Raw genomic sequence first — 17,740 nt, 5'->3', positions numbered from 1 at the left:
TTCTGAGCCTGTAGTCTGTTACCTTTTACTATTCCAGCCTTAGGAGGTCTAGGGGTCTACAGATGTATTATCACCAACTTGAGATTTTTCCTCTAGAATCAGAAGAAATTTTAAAGAATTATAAAGAGTTAGTAACTTAGGAAAGTATAGATACCAAGGTCATTTGATTCTATGTCTTTACATCACTTAAATCATCTCACATCCTGCCACTTGTATGCTCCCAAAGCTGCCTTAAGGCAGTAGATTTTACTCCATGTTATGAGAGCCCTGGGGTTTCCTTTGGATGAAAGGAAGCAGGGTCAAGATAAGGAAATAGTTAAGCCTGCCGTGATGGCACACACCCATAATCACAACATTTGGGAGGTGGATGTGGGAGAGTCAGGAATTCTAGGTCATCCTCAGCTACATAGTGAGTTTGAACTCATCCTGGGCTACCTGGGACCTTTTCTCAAAATAAACGGAAAAAATAAACAAAAAGAAAGAAAGAAAAAAGTTACATGGCTCAGAAAGAAAAACAGATCTTGGAAGGTCCCCAGGTTACTGGTGAACAGTGAGCACTTACTTACATGCACTATGATCGATCGTGTGTTTGATGTATTTCAGCTGTTTCATATATTTTAAACTTCTCCAAAGTCAAAAAAGTAGCCATGATTGATAGATGATGCAGTGATGCAGAGAGACTGAGGAATCTTTCCAGAATCATTAGTTGAGAACTGGCACCCAGCCATGTCTCCTGCCTCCTTCCCATTTTAGAATTCGACTTTGGAAGCCTGTAGATGAGTATTTGTACAAAATGCTTCTGCATGCTATGCTCCAGCGAGATAAACAGAAGATGGACTGGAAGAATGGTCATTTTGCATTTTACAGGAAGGATACCATTGAGCACATTGAACACGGTAATAAGGATGGCAGAGAGAGAGAGGACAGTGGAGAGCTGGGAAGGCTGGATTTTGAAGGGTGTCCCCATCCCACATAGACATGGAGCTCTGTGCTTTGCTAGTGTCAATTAACGCTCTTCTCCCTTTTAAATTTTTAGTTGTTTTGAAAATTCTAGTCTAGATACAAAGTTTGTGAAAGAAATCCGCTGCCATTTTAGGAGGAAATGAAAAGATGTTTAACGAAAGTCTCCAGGAAAGCAATGCCCTGAACCAAGAGGGATGCAGTTTAGGTGATGGGTTTGCAAATCTAATTTATCAAACTTTGTCAGATTCAATTCTAAAGTTAGCTATGACTCATTTGACTGGCAAGATCCAAATCAACCCAACTCAGCTCAACTGCCTGGATGAGCCTTACCCCATTCCTCACTGATATTTGGTTTCTGAAGCCTGGGAATCTCAGGTCCATTGTTTTCTTCCAGGTTTTGTTTTCTTCTTGGTCTGTACCAAAGATGACTGAACCAGATGTGAATGTCAACATCCAAAAGTGTTCACTGGCACAACAAAGTGTGACTGAGCAATGTAGACATCACTAAGATTTGTAGAGAAGTTAGAGCAAGTATTTATAGCAGCCACATTATCTACTTTTAGATTCCAGGTTCTTTCTGCACACAGCATCCACCCTAAGATGCCTGTCTTTGTCCCCCAGGCTAGTTATTAGAACTTCAAATCTTTATCTTTATTATGGAAAAGCACACCCATTGCCCAGCCCAAGAATAGACCTGGTCTGTGGGCCAGGAATCAAGATAAACTCCATGTTCTAATCAGTTATAAAAGTGTTATAACCCCACTTCCCACAAATGAGGTCAAAATATATTTTTATTAGGGGCATCCTGGTACAATTCTCCCCATATCATGATAAAATGGTTATGATAACAGCAGTGTCTTTAAATTTGAAAGGATAAAGTCATATTCACATTCAAGATGATCCTATTTTGAAGAATGAAGTTATTCTCATCAATCCCTGGGGAACATTTTGTCTCAAAGCAAACTTAGGTTGGTAAGAGAGAGCACTGTTTTTCAGTCTTGTAATTGAGAGAATTAAAATGTTTAAGAAAATTTTCTAGGCAAAGGGGGTTGTCAACAGGATGGGAACAAAAGCAGGAAGAGATGCCTGCCCTCTGGATAGTTAGCTTATAGCCACTTGTGGGTTCTCTATGAAATAACAAGGTAAAACCCATGAGAGCAACTCATGCCAGCAGGAATTACAATCCTGAGGATACATCACGCCATGGAAGTCATGAAAAAAAGAACTGAGAAAATCAAAAAAGCTGGGAGGCACCCAGAGCCCTGGCCGGGGGGGGGGGGGTCTAGCTCCTATTCTCTGCTAAGAGATCCATAGTATAGATCAACTGAGTTTTATTAGGAAAAGTTAGGAGTAAATTTCTTCATCAATTATAACATGGTTGTTATAAATGGGTGCAGCCTTTCTCCTGCTCTTGGCCTTTACTAGCAGTCCTTTGTGTTAACAAGGAATGTGAGACTGGTGAGGCCCACACGCACCTCCAGCATCTACCAGGTCCCTGGGCACAGGAAAGGGATGGGGAAATAGAAATATATACAGAGTCTCAGAGGTTTAAGAATCATTTCCCCTAGCATTAGACTCTTTTGGCAAGTAGAATTTTATACAAAAGCAAAACACGCTACAACAACAACAAGACCAGATAAATTTAGATAGCTCTACTTGAGTTGGGAACTGGAGACCAAAAGTTTATCTATCCCTTTTGGTCCCTCTCTCACTTATGTGGAGGCTGTCCCTTTCTTCTTGAGGACTCTAGAGACTTGAAGGCCTTCACTTTGAAGGCCACCACTCCAGATAAACATCCTAAATCCTCTCCCCTCACAAGCCTAGAGACTACATACAACTATATTTCTGATATAACATTCAGAGGTAAGACCCGAGGCTTGGGGAAAGGTCATTAAGGGTTTGAGTTTCTAGGACTTTAGGAAAGTATGTATGTGATCTCAAGATGTCTGGATGGGGATTTTGCCTTTCACTGGCCTGTAATGTGTCTGGATGAAGCATTTTGCTCTATCTCTTAAGTCCTTATGTAAAGCTGAATGAAGGAAATCACTACTTTCTTTTTTCTCTCCACCAGGTCACTAGACAGAAGGCAGGATCTATTAGGGAATCTTCCTGGCCTTCTAGTTCCTTCTCTCTCTTTAAGTAAGAGAATATGGGTATTCTCTACATTGGAAACCCAGTTGCCTTCTCTTATGTCTAAGATGGCCTTGTAATACCCTGGTCATCCGGTATGTTTTCCTTCTAATGGAGCACGGTGTGCAGCTGGTGGTGTGGATGCACAGAGGGAGGCTGACTGTGTACTCTGTGCCTCTGTAACCTTAAGTCACATGAGCCTTGGTCTGGCTCTAGATCACATGCGTGGGAGATAGACCCAGTAAGGCTGTCCCACTGGGGTTTTTCTGTCCCCAGAAATAATCCTTGTAGATGGACAATAAATCATAAAAGTTAGTTTGGTATGCTGTGGCCAAATATTGAGGAAATCTGGAAGAACTGGAAAGTTTGGAAGGGCTGATAATTTGGGGGAGTAGACAGGATTGAATTCAACTCTCAGATAGATGACCAAGGTTTTTCCTCAAGGAAGCAGTGAGTCAATTTATTTCTTCCAGACAAGGTTTGCATATCCATAGCCCATAATTAAAGAACTGCGAAATAGCTTTAAAACACAGATATAACATTAGTAAGACCTGAGTCCTTCGTCAGTTTTGTTCATTAACAGAATTTTCATGAACACATATATGAAACACCTAGGTATACCGGTTCATGCCTGTAACCTCAGCACTTGGGAGGCTAAGCCAGGAAGATCATGGTTCCAGGATAATCTGGGCTGTATAGTGCAACCCTGTTGCAAGAGCCTGGGAATGTATCTTGGGGGTAGAGTACCTGCTTAGCCTTAATTCAGTCGCTAGAACTGAGAAAAAGGTATGCATGTGTAAACTTTAAATTATACTTAGTAATATTCTTTCAGCAGTCTACCTACTTGTAAACCATCTAGATATCAGATAAACATCCATTAACTTGATTTAGAGTCAGTCCAAGTCTTTAAGTTACCAGAAGATGTGTGTGTGTGCGTGTGTGTGTGTGTGTGTGTGTGTGTGTGTGTGTGTAGACCAGATGTCAATGACTGCTGTCCACCTCTGTTGTTCTCCACTTCATTAATTAACTTATTATTTTGAGACAGTCTCTCACTCAACTTCATTTTGGTCAGACTTGTCATAGTAAGCCTCTGGGATTTGATTGGCTCCATTCCTCTTGCTGGAGCTGGAGTGACAGGCACACACCAACACACTCACTCTTCCGTGGGTGCCAGGGATTTAAACTCAGGTGCTTAGAGATGTACAGCAAACATTTTTTACCCACTGAGCCATGTTCCCAGCTTTTGGAAATTATCTTTATGTGGAAAGTGGATATGCTATAAAACATAATTGCTGTCCAGAGCTGATAGGATGGGTCAGTGGATAATGGCACTACTTACCACCAAGCCTGATTGCCTGAGCTCAAGCCCTGAAACTCACATAGTGGAGGGAAAGAACTGATTCTGGCAAGTTGTTCTCTGACCTCCATCGGAGCCCCATAGTGCACGGGCACTCGTGTGCCCCCCCCACACACAGTGAAATAAAAATATAATTACTGCTCAAATGGTCATAAAAATGATTCCATTTGATTATTATACTTAAAGCTTTCATAATCATAAATGTTTGATGATATAATGCTTCCTTATCCTACCCGTGAAGCCAAATACATTTAGTTTGTGTAAAAATGAATGAAAAGCCTCAAGCTTAAATTCCTCTTGGTGCTGGAAAGGATTTCCTCTTATTGTTGTTGTGACAAAGCTTCTGTCTAAAACAAGAAGGGCTTTTTTTTGTCTCTTGATTTGAGGGTACAGTTCATCCCAGTGGTTAAGCCAAGGTGGCAGGAATGTAGGGTGGCTGGTCATACGCTTCAGCAGTCAGGAGTCAGAGAGAGATGAATGCTGATGCTCCTTTCACTTTCTCCTTGGTATTCAGATTCAGACCCCAGTCTGTGGGACAGTGCTCCTCACATTCTGGATAGACTTTCCTGCCTCAGTTCAACCTTTCTGGAAATGCCCTCATAGATGCACACAGTAGTGTGTTTTGATGGTGATTCTGAGTCCAGTCAAGGAGACAATGAAGATTAAATGTAAGAAATGATTTTTGTAAACCTATCACATGCCAGCCACTCTTGGGCACTTCACCCCTATTATAATTTAATCCTCCTAACATCCACATTCTGCACCGAGTACTTTATATACTTACTTCTGAACTTTGCTCCACTCTTGCAAGGCGAATAGTACTGCCTCATTTTGTAGAGAACACAACTGAGGCTCCTTAAGCTTGCCCACTTACCCTTGTCATGATGCTGACCTACCTCCAATACCCTGTATCAGACAACAGGACACAGTTTAATGACTTTAGAGAAACCTTAGGCTACGTATTCCAGATAACAAGTTATAAGGATGACTTGATGGAGGGGGATCTACGTCTAGCATTTAGCAGTGTATTGGACCACACTAATAATCTGAGGTTCCCTTCTACCCTCAATCAGTTAAGTCCCTATGGAAGCTAAGACCTGTAAGTGGTGGTTTCGTGTGTGCCAATGAGGCTGTTCCCGTGGGACAGAAGGATGTGCTCAACTAGAACCACACTCAGTCCCACCAAGTCCTGCCATCCAACACTAGGAGCCCACTTATGCCAGACACCCACTACTCCCACTGAAGCTGTGGGGCACATTCTTCATCTTGAGATCAGTGTCCGAAACTGAGCCTATTGTTGATAGATTGTGTGTGTGTGTGTGTGTGTGTGTGTTTAATAATAGCCAAAACAGTAGAATTTTGATGTCTAATGTTTACAACATTGATGTGTAAGAATCTCCATATCAAAACCTTCAAGAGATGATAGTTAGTTAGCTGCCGTTGATGTTGGGAAGGAGGGAGAGATAGATTGATGCCTTTAGTTGAGAAATGAAGCAGGTTTTTCACCTCCTTCAGGAAAGCCAGTTGGGTGGTGAGAGCAGAGAGTTTTAGGACACATTTAAAGTTGTTAGACCTTGGCAGACATGACCACATTTAATTATTGCATCCACATTATTATCCTCCTTAAATTACCTGTTGGAAAATAGTCACAGAATGATTTCAGTTCTTTGCCCAAATGCCATAGGGCTGGTAAATGTCAGTGGTAGCATTTGAAGCCAATAGAATCCAGAGACTGTACTCGTTACTGATAGATTAATAGCCTCTCCAGACAAAAATAATATGGAGGAGCACAGTAATAATGACCAGCCATGAATCATGCTTCCCGGTGCCCATGACTACTTGCAAAGTGTCATTGCTGATGTCATCAAGACATAGAGTAAATTGCCTTACTTTTTGAAGTTGAGATGCTTCTGTGACTCCTTTTGACTAATAGAATACAGCCAAAGTGACATAGCACAAGCTTGGGAGCCTAGACCTTTTCATCAGCTTTTATACCCATTCTCTAAAGGTGCTGAGACATGACATCATTCGTAAGTACAGTTTGTCCTCCTGGCAGGTCACAGGCAACAGGACTGAGGCTCTCTACTCAACACCTGCCACTTGAGGAAAACCATCTTGGATGCCCTAAGTTCAGCTAAGTCCTGCCTGCAGCTACCCCATGAGCCCAGATGAGACAAGCTCCAGCCATCCCACAGTCAGAAAAAAATAGCCAGTGTAACCATTGTATTTTCACCAGACAAACGCATGTGGACACTCTTAAAGCTGAATAGATAGTCTGTATTACCAGCCAATGACTGCACAGTGAACTTGGCCAAATCATGCAGCCCCGAGCTTCACTGTCCCTTGCCTTTTGTGCAGAAAACCCACATCCTGGTTGCCACACTTCAGTTAGCAAGAACAGTTAGTGAGATGCTGTAGGATGCCAAACAGCAAGGTGAGTACATTTAGAGACGTTCCTGGATCCTGGAACCATGGATTAGGTCTAAATTCCTGTTTCCGCAGTTGTTGGGGCCTACCTGCTGGGTTTTAAGGTCAGAATGGTGCCTCTAACATGGCGTCGGTTATGCTAAGGTCTCAGGGCCTGTTACGTAGCCATGACTCTTGTAGGTCACCGCATTCTGAAATGCTTTTAATCCATCATCTATCACAAACTACCCACTTTTTTTCTTTTCTTCTTTTTTTAAAAGTCATTTACAGTTGTTTTCTCTGTTGAATTAAAGGATTAGAATCTGGAGGGACTTTAAGGTATTTAATTAGACTCTTATTTTACAGAGGTAAAAACAAATAAGAAATGAGAAGCAGCTTGTCACAAACCATGGTTTCTTACAGCCTGAGGCAGGGCTAAACTCAGCTCTTTAGAGTACCGCTTCTAGAATTCTAATTGCCATACTACCATTCCAACCACATATGCAACCATAAGATAGATTACATCCAGATCATCTCAAGGATATATTCTGAAAGCTGTTTATGGTCTTAAACTCTGATGATATCCATGCAAGGGGATGCATGTGACAAAGAGCCGTGAAATGCCACGAAGTGACTCCTGGAAGCCAGGCAATGAGCTGTTATAACTGAGCATGCTTTGTAGATGGGCCATATCCTTGGAAGATCAGCTGGTATTTTCCTAGCCTCTCAGTGAATGGTCTGGAGAGTGTTAAAGAACATCTGAAATTTGGCCCAGGCAGCAGTAGTTTAAAGACCCATCTTCAGTGAGACTAATGAGCACCCGATGGTGAGAACGCTACTGCAGATCAGGAGTTCCTAGAGGAAAATGCTTTCATTCTTGTTCCTTCTATAGCACCATCATGTAAACAGTAATTACTGACTGAAACTGAAGCACACTGTTGAAAGCAGCCTTGTCACAGTGCTTTGATAAAAAAAAAAAATGCATATACACACAATAAATAAATGAGGGAGGAAACTGTCCAGAAGCTATGGAGATAGCTCAGTTGGAAAAGTGCCTGCTGCTTCGCATGATGACCCAGCATCCACATGAAAAGGCAGTAATGGTGGTTCATCTTATGACCCCAGTGCTGGAAGAGTAGAGACAGACAGATCCCTGAAGCTCATTGGCCAGCCAAGGGAACCAATGAGCTTCAAGTTCACTGAGAGAGCCTGTCTCTAAGAATAAAAGTGAAGAGAAATTGAGGAAAGAAATCTCACTGTCCACATTGGACCTCTACCTGCATGCACACATGCACAAATCCATACTAACAAGTATACCCCTAACACACACACACACACACACACACACACACACACATGCCACATCTCCATATTGTCATTCATTAACAGTCAATCTAAGCTGTACACAAAAGTCTCACTGAGCAATTAATAGAAAGAATAAAAAATATAAAACCAACTTCCAGGAGATGTGAGGAAGCTCAACTAAGATTATGATAGAAAAGGATCCTTGCTAAGAATAAAGAACTTGTCAAACATCTCTATTTCTCTTCAAAATATAAAGATGGTAGTTTATAATTGAAAGGTGATCAGAATAATTTGAACAATACAGGGTAATAAGGAGAAGCCAAGTACAAATTATTCGCCATTCCATTATACATGTGTTTGAGTACTGTGCTGTTCCCGCATCGAGAATTTGGATTTGTTGGCTCTATTAGTATCTGTCCACACACAAGCACCCATACAGAAAACAACAACAACAATACAATATTAGGAAAGACAAATACAGGGTTTGTTTTGTGCTTAGTTTCCATGTTAATCTGATCAGAAATTCATAAACATAAGTTGTGGTCATTGTGATGTTGTTCTCGCCTGGTGACGTGGTGTAAAGTCAAAGAACGTAGTCTGGATGGAAGAAATGGAAACAAGGGCAAAACCAGTCAAAACCTGCAGAAAGTTATTTGGAAGACTCCCTTGAGTCTTACCCATTGCCTCTTCAGAGACCAGCTAAAGGGACACACATGTAATGAGACTTGCAGTTTTCCCCTTCCTGGAGAACCTGCCTTCGCTCCAATGACCTTGTGCCTACAGCCTAAGAAGCTTTCCAGATAGAAGTTTTTATTTGCTTGTGGTTTCAAAGCTAGGATGGAAGAGAATGGGAGAGAGACTAGAAAGTGCTTAGGTGAGTTAATCATTAATTTGGAGAAAACAATCTGCAGACTAAAACCAATCTAGAGTTGATCCAAAAGTGAGCAGCTGAAAGAGCCAGAGCAAACACTCGGGCTGGACTCTGAGGCTGGTGTCTGGCAGGGAGTCCTGCACTGGGAAGGTGTAAAGACAATCGAGGCTTTTTCAGCCCAGGTGTCCCCCTTTCTAAACTTAACTCCTCACTGCCTGAGCTTCAGTTTATCTGCCAGTGGGGAGCCTTGTCCATAGGAACAAGTGTTTGCAGAACTGACGAGGAACAGATGAGGGTGGCTGCCATCTGACTGGTGATGTGCCCAACATGGGCATGCCAAGTGGCCGTGGTCCCATCAAAACAAAGTCTTTGTCTGAGGAAAGGCTGTTCAGAGCGTCCTTGGATCCTTCTTTGTAAGCTGTCTTCAGAGCCCCACAATAAACTTAGCTTTGTGTAATACTCACTGATATATTTTTCCATAACGATCTTGTTGAGGGAAAAAACAACAAGGCTTTGAGTCGGAGAAACTGTGTGAATCTCAGTTATTTCACTTAAGAGTTGTGCGACTTGGGGCAAGGCGGGTGCCCTTTACATCTTTAAATTTCCTTCTCTGTAAAGATCAGCTCAAGATAACTACCTGTTTTTTTTTGTCAAGTGTGAAATTACTTTGATACAAAGGGAGCCACCAAAGCCACTAGCAAACAATTAGTAATTCCTACCAAAATCCATAAAACAATAACAACAAAACTTCACTATCCAAATTAAAATGTTCAAGTCATGTAGATTATTATTACTATTTTATGTAATCTAGGCTGGCCTCAAATCCTGGCTACTTAGCCAAGGATGGCCTGGAGCGCCTGATCATCCTGCCTCTACCTCTCTCTCAGTGTGGGAATTACAGATGGCCACCACAGTGCCTGACTCAAACGGATTGTTAAATCAATTTAAAGTATACTGAGAGGCTGCAAGTACAGTGAGACTCAGTTTTAGAGTACTTGCTTGGTGTGCACAAAGTTTGGGTTGGACCAGTACCATTTAAAAAAAAAAAGGACTTTGAAAAGTTTAGTGAGATGAAAGGAGGAAAGATAAGGGGTCTACTAGCACTCTAAGCCAAGGTGTGGTAAAAGAGGAACAGGCATTCTACAGTAGTGCCAACACAACATCTGCTGTGCTGGCCTTCCTCGCTGATGGTTTAGTTATGGGACCAGAGTTAAAACTGAAACAGAGGGACCACATAAAGGGAAAGAGGGTGGCCAAGAACATGTGCTTTCTCTGTTGGTAAGCCTGGAGAGAAGTACATCTGAACAATAGCTAAGGAAACGGCTACAGCTTGTCAGTTATCCCACAGGGCAGCCAGGGGCTTCATTTACATTTACTGTGCAGAGGACATGGAGTCTGCAAGGATGTCGTTGATTTATGGTTGAATCAGGCTTCATGAATAATGCCTATTTGTGGTTTAGACAGTTAATGCCTCTAAACGATTCAGTGTCTCATATCTCAGGAATTTTATATATCATTTAAATCTAGTGTACAACTACTTCATGAATGCTGTCTATCTTTTAGTCCGTCTGTGTCTTGTATATACATTAATATGCATGTTATAGCTTCCAATCTAAGCTTATGAATTTCATACATCTAATTTCCTTTCTCTTCTGCGGTGCAGTTGGATACTCTCAAAGGCTGCAAGAATACACTACATTATTCTCTTGAGAAGCTCCAGTGAGAAAGCCTTCATTAAAACATAAAGTCCCACATTTTTAAAATTTTTTTTAATTTTATTTATATATTTATTTTTGGTTTTTTAAGATAGGGTTTCTCTGCGTAGCTTTGACTGTCCTGGAACTAGCTCTGTAGACCAGACTGGCTTTGAACTCAAGAAATCCGCCTGCCTCTGCCTACTGAGTTCTGGAATTAAAGTGTGAACCACTACCACCCAGCTACACACAATTTTAAGAGATTAGTATTTCTGTTGATATAATGAACAAAATAATTCTGGTCATTTAGGGACAGAGCAGACAGTTCCTCTTATTAATCAAAAGAACCTCACCAACTCTACTGACTTCACTAGTGTTTAAGAAGTTACACAACTTTTCTGAGACTTGGTTTCCTCATTTGTAAAACGGGGATGCTAGCAATAGCTACCACATAAGGCAATAGCTTTAGATGAAGACTAATATGATAATATCTTTGGAAGTTGTTTGACCATAGCAGCGATGAGATGTAGGTTCTAGCAAGTGCTGACTTTGTGGGTAGCATTCTATAGTGTAGTTACTATTGCTACATCATCTATTATAGATGAAGACTTTAGAGACAGAAAGAACACTCGATAATATTGAGGCTTAAATTTTTGAGGTAGTATTTGGAAATGCAATGGCCGCAGCAGTTTCCTGACAGGGTCTGACAGTTTCAGGGAAATGAATCCCTTGGACTCAGTGATGGTGATGGCCTTTAACATTCACTCTTCCAGACTTTTTAACAGCTTTTTTCTTCTGTTTATTTGTGTTTAGTTCCTTCTATCTTAAACTACCTAAAATGACTTCTACTCATATACTGAATTTTCATTCATACTATCACCTTACTTCGAAATCATGGTATATTGATCATAATACTTAATGCTGATGATTATCTCCTACATTTTAGGGTGGTTTCCTCTCAACAGGAGAAAGGAAATGTTAATTGCTAAGCAATGCTATTTCTTTCAGAAGCACAATAACCTTCCAGGAAGTGAATTGATTCCAGGTTAATCAAGCAGAAACCGGAAGCTTGGGTTTCAGGCGATTGTCTGGGTTACATATCATGTGAGAAGGACACTGAGTACAGTTCTAAGTCCAGTAGATTCCTGACTGCACATTCTTTCCACTGCACTCTGCAGTTAAGAATATCCTGGTTTCCTCTCTGACCCTTCCCCTCTCTCGTTCCTCAAATTCCCATGGTAGCATCTTCCATGTTTCCTATGATGTGTCCACAGAGAGAGTACGCATGAGGCCTTACCCTCATGGAGCTGGGGCAGACAAGTAAGAACATGAAGTCCATGACAAATACAGCACAGAATTCTGTTGGAATGATGAAGGGAGACTGCAGATAACCTGACCTGGGGGTCACAGAAGACTTGCCAGAGGCAGGGGCTTCTGGTGGTTGCATGGCCACTGATACATGTGGAAGAACTTCAGAGTAGTGTTGCCAGATAGGCCCACTGGAAAAGTGTTCACATCTCTGTGGTGATATTTTATCTGTGTACCCCCATAAAGCTTATCTGAGGATCAGAGGGAAAAGCCAGCCACTATATTAAACAAAGAAGTCAGGCAATGGTAGCACACGCTTTTAATCCTAGCATTCAGGAGGCAGAGAACCATCTGGATCTCTGTGAGTTCAAGGCCACACTGGGAACAGAGTCAGGCATGGTGGCACACACCTTAAATTCCAACACCAGTTAACGATAAAGGTCTGGAGGTCTGTACAGACAGACAGGAAGTGATATAGGTGGGCAGAGAGAGGAAATGAGATGACAGAACAGAAAGGCATATAGGCATGTGTATATAAGAAGTAGGACTCTGGAAACTGAGGTGTCTGTAAGGTGAGGTTGGCTGTGGCTTTTCCTATTCCTCTGATCTCTCAGGTTTTTACCCCAAATTCTGGCTCTGGGTTTTTTTTAATTAATAAGACCATTTAGCAATTCGTGTTACGCATCTCCCCAGGACTGCAGCCATCTTTACCAGACTCAGAGCTGACCCCGTGGCACCCTGTCCATGTTGCCAAGCTACAGCATGTTCCCTGATGGGATCCTTGCTTATTTTCCTAAGATGATTGGCCATCAAGCTCCAGTAGCCCAAAGGCTTGTACTGTTTAGCTATTGGCTCTTTGCATCAAATATGCTTCTCATAATTGTGGCTTTCAAAAGGCAAATTAAAACCCTTTGATATGATTCCAAGATTGATCTTCCTTAACTTAAAGCTTCCCAGCTTCCCTGTCAAAAGGTGTGGGGGGGGGGGTGAGAGTTTCAAACGTAAGCAGAGCTTAGATTAGGAAGGGTATCAAATTGTGATATATATATTGCTGTCTTCCAAACCCCAGTCTCTTAATTTTAAAAAAGACTATATGTGTATATAATTATTATTCTCTCATACATTACATCCCTACCACAGTTTCTCCTTCCTCCACTCATCCCAGTCCCTCCTGCTATTTTCAGTCTCACCCTTCTTCTTCTCCATCACCCTCAAAAAAAAAAAAAAAGAGCAGGCTTCCAGTGATATTAACTGAACATGGCATGACAAAATTCAATTAGACTAGGCACAAACCCTCATATCATGGCTGGATGTGGCAACCCAATGGAGGAAAAGGGTCCCAAGAGTAAGCAAAAGAGTCAGACAACCACCCCCCCACACACACACTCCCATTGTTGGGAGTCCCACAAGAACACCAAACTACACAACAGTAACATATTTGCAGAGGACCTAGCTCAGCTTTACCCAGGGTCTGTGTTTGTCACTTCTGTCTTTGTGAGCTTCTAGGAGCCCTGCTTAAGGGATTCTGTGGGCTGTGTTTTCATGATGTCCTGGACCTGGCTTGCTCCTACAATCCTTCCTCTCCCTCTTCTGCAGGGTTCCCCTGGCTTCACCTAGTGTTTGACAACATAGTATATTCTATTTGAGAACGTGATCGTGGGTAGACAAGTAACAGAATGTGAATGGGCTTGCCTTAGAAATAGCCCCCTGCTCTCCTGCTTTCTCATGCATACCGGGGGCTGCAGCTGCATTTCCTGTGTCCCCTGGTTTCTGTCCGGGCTGGTCAGTGGGAAGTGCTGGAGGGGAGTGTAAGATGGGAGGAAGGAAGAAAAGGGGTGCTCCTTTCGTGTCCTGCACCTGGCAGGTGCCACTTCTCCTCTGTGGGTCTTGGTGCCTACAGCCCTGTCGCCCACAGTCTGGTTTCAGCCAGTGAGCCTAGCACCCTCAGTTGGGAACATCACCTCCTCTCTTTCTCCTCTGAGCTGCAGGTGCCTGGAGCCTCTTGCTGAGGTTAATTTTGAGATGTTTCATCACTTCCTGTTTGGTTTCATCTATCTTCCATCTTTTCTTTGGTCATTTTTCTACTATAGTGTTCTCACTGTTTTAAATTCTTAGAGGTACTTTTATTGTCTTACCCTGAGTGTCGGTGAGTGAAATGTTCTTGACTTATGCAATAGATCCTCTCTGTGAATAATGAAGCAAAAGAAAAGGAGCAGAGATCAGGCACTTGTAGAAAAGACTGGATAGACATGCCCATTAGGGTTCCTAGGTTTCTCAGCTTAATAGCTAGTGAATGAAGTTTCAGTAAGCAGTGTTCCTGACATAGGGATTGTTCCTCTTCTGCTTACAGATAAATACTGGAATAGGAAACATGCTTTGGGCTAAAAGAGAAGGGCAGAAAAATCTAAGAGTTGAGCAGTGGAACCTGGTTCTGAATGCTGGGAAGAGCTGGCCTCAGCTCGTTAGCACCCAGGCTGTGAACACTGTGCCTGCTCTGAAGGGCTGATCCCGCTGCACACAATACCCTCCTAATGAAGAGCAGATTTCCCCACCCCACAATCTGGGGTGAACGTTCTTCCTCTTCACCCTAAGAGCAGCGGAGGAATGTTCTGAGAATATTTGCCAGAGCTATTCAGCCAACACTGCGTTTTCACATTCCCGCTGACAGATTTCCGGCTCCTTCTGTTCCCATCATCGTCTGAGTGTGAGCATCCAGAATGGGCCTCTGCACAGAGGCAGTAAGAAATTCACATGGTCTGTGCCATGGAGAAGGAAACTAGGTGGTCCCTGGGCTGAGCTCTTGGCGTGGTGGTAGCAGGAGCCAAAGTGTTTTGATCATCTTTATAATCAAGTGACCAAGACAGTGCCTGGCAGGCTGGGATGGGAGGGGAATGGACAGATCTGTGAAGCAGGCTTTGAAATCCACTTCCCATCCTGTAGCAGAGCAATGACTTCAGGGCACCAGGCACCTTACATACCCTAGCACTAATCCTTCAACAACCCCAGGATGTAGGGTTTTCAAGTTTACTTTACACATGAGAAAAGCGAAGTTCCGAGAGGTGAAATGCTTTGTGTAGGGCTGCATAGCTGTTCAGACACAGAGTTAGGATTCAAACCCACCGTTCATGTTCCATAATGTGCATCCTTCCAGCTCTGCACTGCTGCCGTGACACCCTTGTGGCAGGAGTTTGAGGACACACTGCAGCCACGCTGTCCACTTTGCAGCTGCCCTCGCCACAGCCTGCTTGGCAGGGTCACAAAAGAATACCTCTGAGCATCGAGGAATTCCCTGAAGGGCATTCCCTGAAGTCAACCCCAGGTCTTTCCTCCAGTTCTATAGATAAACATCAGCTGTCACCCAGGAAACAAGACGAAATCTGTAGAGGGCAGGGACTCTATGGAAGGAAGGTTCCCAGTGATATACTCCACTGCCCTGAGATGAGATTGAATGATATGGAGACGGCAGTTGAGTGCTCCATTGTCCGTGAAGAGAACCAGGTGCTTGTTTTCAGGTCATTTACCGCCAGAGTAAACAACTGTGAACCCAAAGAAGCCCAACCCCCCAGGCAGTGTCCGATGATTAGCTGTCTGGTCATCTTTGTTCTCTGACTTAGGTTCCACTCTCCGAACATCACAGGCATTGCAAAGGCAATCATGTTAACATGGAGAGCCCAAACCTCTCTCTATGGTACGGAGCCTGGACTGACGGGAAGGTAGGAGAACAAGCACCGTAGCTCTCCATGCCAGTCATTTATGAGAAGCCTCAGGAATGCTTACCCACACCCCACACCCAAGAATCAGGATGGCTGATTTCTTCCCAGATATTGTAGCTGCTGCTGAAGGCTAGATGATTCCATACGCCAATGGACAGAGAGCGAGCTCCCGCACGCCACCCTCAGCCACACACAGGCCCACGGTTTTCAGCCTCACAGGGTTGGTATGTTTTATTTTAAACCTATTTAAGTTCACACACATGTTCCCCTTCTAGCTGTGTATTACAGCTGGCACAGCCTGTGGCCCTAATGAAGTAGATCTGGATATGTGACCTGCCCTGTGGCCCTGACCTCTGTGTGCCTGGCAGCTGGCTGGATCCTTTTCCTCTGGTGCGTGATTCAGTCATGGAAGAATACATAGTCCTTTTTCACTAAAGTTGCTTCTTAACTGACAACCTGTGTATATTATATTTAAACTCTCCCAGTAAACAGGCTTCAGTCTTTCTTCTCCCTCCTGATAGACTCTTCCAGCCTTCTCACAAATCAGTGGATGCAGTGTCCCTCTGGGGAGCAGAAGCAGGGCCAGGATTTCCTGAAGCCATGGTTCTTGCACAGCCAAGATTCCTTTTAAGATTTAAAGTATCAGCAAAGGGCCCAGTGTCTAGCCAACTGGCTAAAAGGTCTCCAATTAGAATGATGATAAATTATTAGTCATGAGGTAGGAATTTACAGAGAACTTCTAAGCTGCATGCCTGGGAGCAATGGATTATAATACATTAATGCAAAGAATGTCAAATACTGTCTAGATTATTAATAAATAGCATGGCTTCCTACCTATACATAACACCATTTTTCAAACTTTCATACTGTTCTGAAATTAATAGAGCATGGCCATGCTCGTAGAGTGTTTAGTACTGTGTATTGTAAAGCTCATAGAATATAAAACTATAAATGTGATAGAAAATTAATACATTTCAAAATTTTATTACATTCATAGGTAGTTTTCAGTTCTATTTTTCAAACTAACAGCATAGAATGCATCTCACTAATGTGAAAGTGTCTTACAACTAATTGTTGTAAAAGACACCCTCATATTCATGAAGTTTGCCAAACTTTCAGGGAAGGTTGTAAAATGCACCAAAAACTAGGGCTCTCTACCAGACAGAGGAGCCCCAGGATCTGAATTCCGGGTTCATGCCCCACACTGCTCATCTGCACACTGAGATGTAGAGCTCACATCAGCCCACTCAGCACATCGGTGAGGAAACTCAAGCTCAGGAGGCAGATGTGATTGGACCAAGATCATAAAATACACTATCAATAGGGCATCTGCTACCTCCTGCCTTGTCTTTTTCATGCCCAGAAGGAGACAAAGCCAGAAAAGCCTCTTCAGTCAGGCTGTAGCGGATGGAAGCACAGGGTCCTCAGCCTGTCTCTAGTGGGTGAATGCTCTCTCTCCAAGTGTCATGCAAGTCTTTAAAGAATAATATATGTGCTCAATGATAAAAACACATCTTCCATCCCATATTATTTACAAATAGTACCTCGCTGATCTTCTATGCAATCTTTTTTTTTTTTTTTTTTTTTTTTTTTGGTTTTTTGAGACAGGGTTTCTCTGTGTAGCTTTGCGCCTTTCCTGGGACTCACTTGGTAGCCCAGGCTGGCCTCGAACTCACAGAGATCCGCCTGCCTCTGCCTCCCGAGTGCTGGGATTAAAGGCGTGCGCCACCACCGCCCGGCTCTATGCAATCTTTTAAGGGCACTGTTATTTCTATTTTTATTTTTTTTTAATGGTGTAAACTATTTTCCCAAGACCTCATCAAATGGAACGGTGTCAACCAAGTCTGTGTCCTGTCCTTTCTGTGTTACCTCTGCTGTACCCTGAGACTGACTGTGCTTGGAGTTTCATAAGTACTGAAGCCTGAGCCCCTGGTGAATAGTAATGAACAGGGCTCGGTCAGCAGGAGCCTCCAGTGGATGTAAGGGAGTAATG

This window comes from Peromyscus leucopus, chromosome 1, assembly GCF_004664715.2.
Source record: "Peromyscus leucopus breed LL Stock chromosome 1, UCI_PerLeu_2.1, whole genome shotgun sequence".
NCBI classification, from domain to species: domain Eukaryota; kingdom Metazoa; phylum Chordata; class Mammalia; order Rodentia; family Cricetidae; genus Peromyscus; species Peromyscus leucopus.
The sequence above is the reverse complement of the archived record's forward strand: the minus strand, read 5'-3'. Positions refer to the sequence as shown.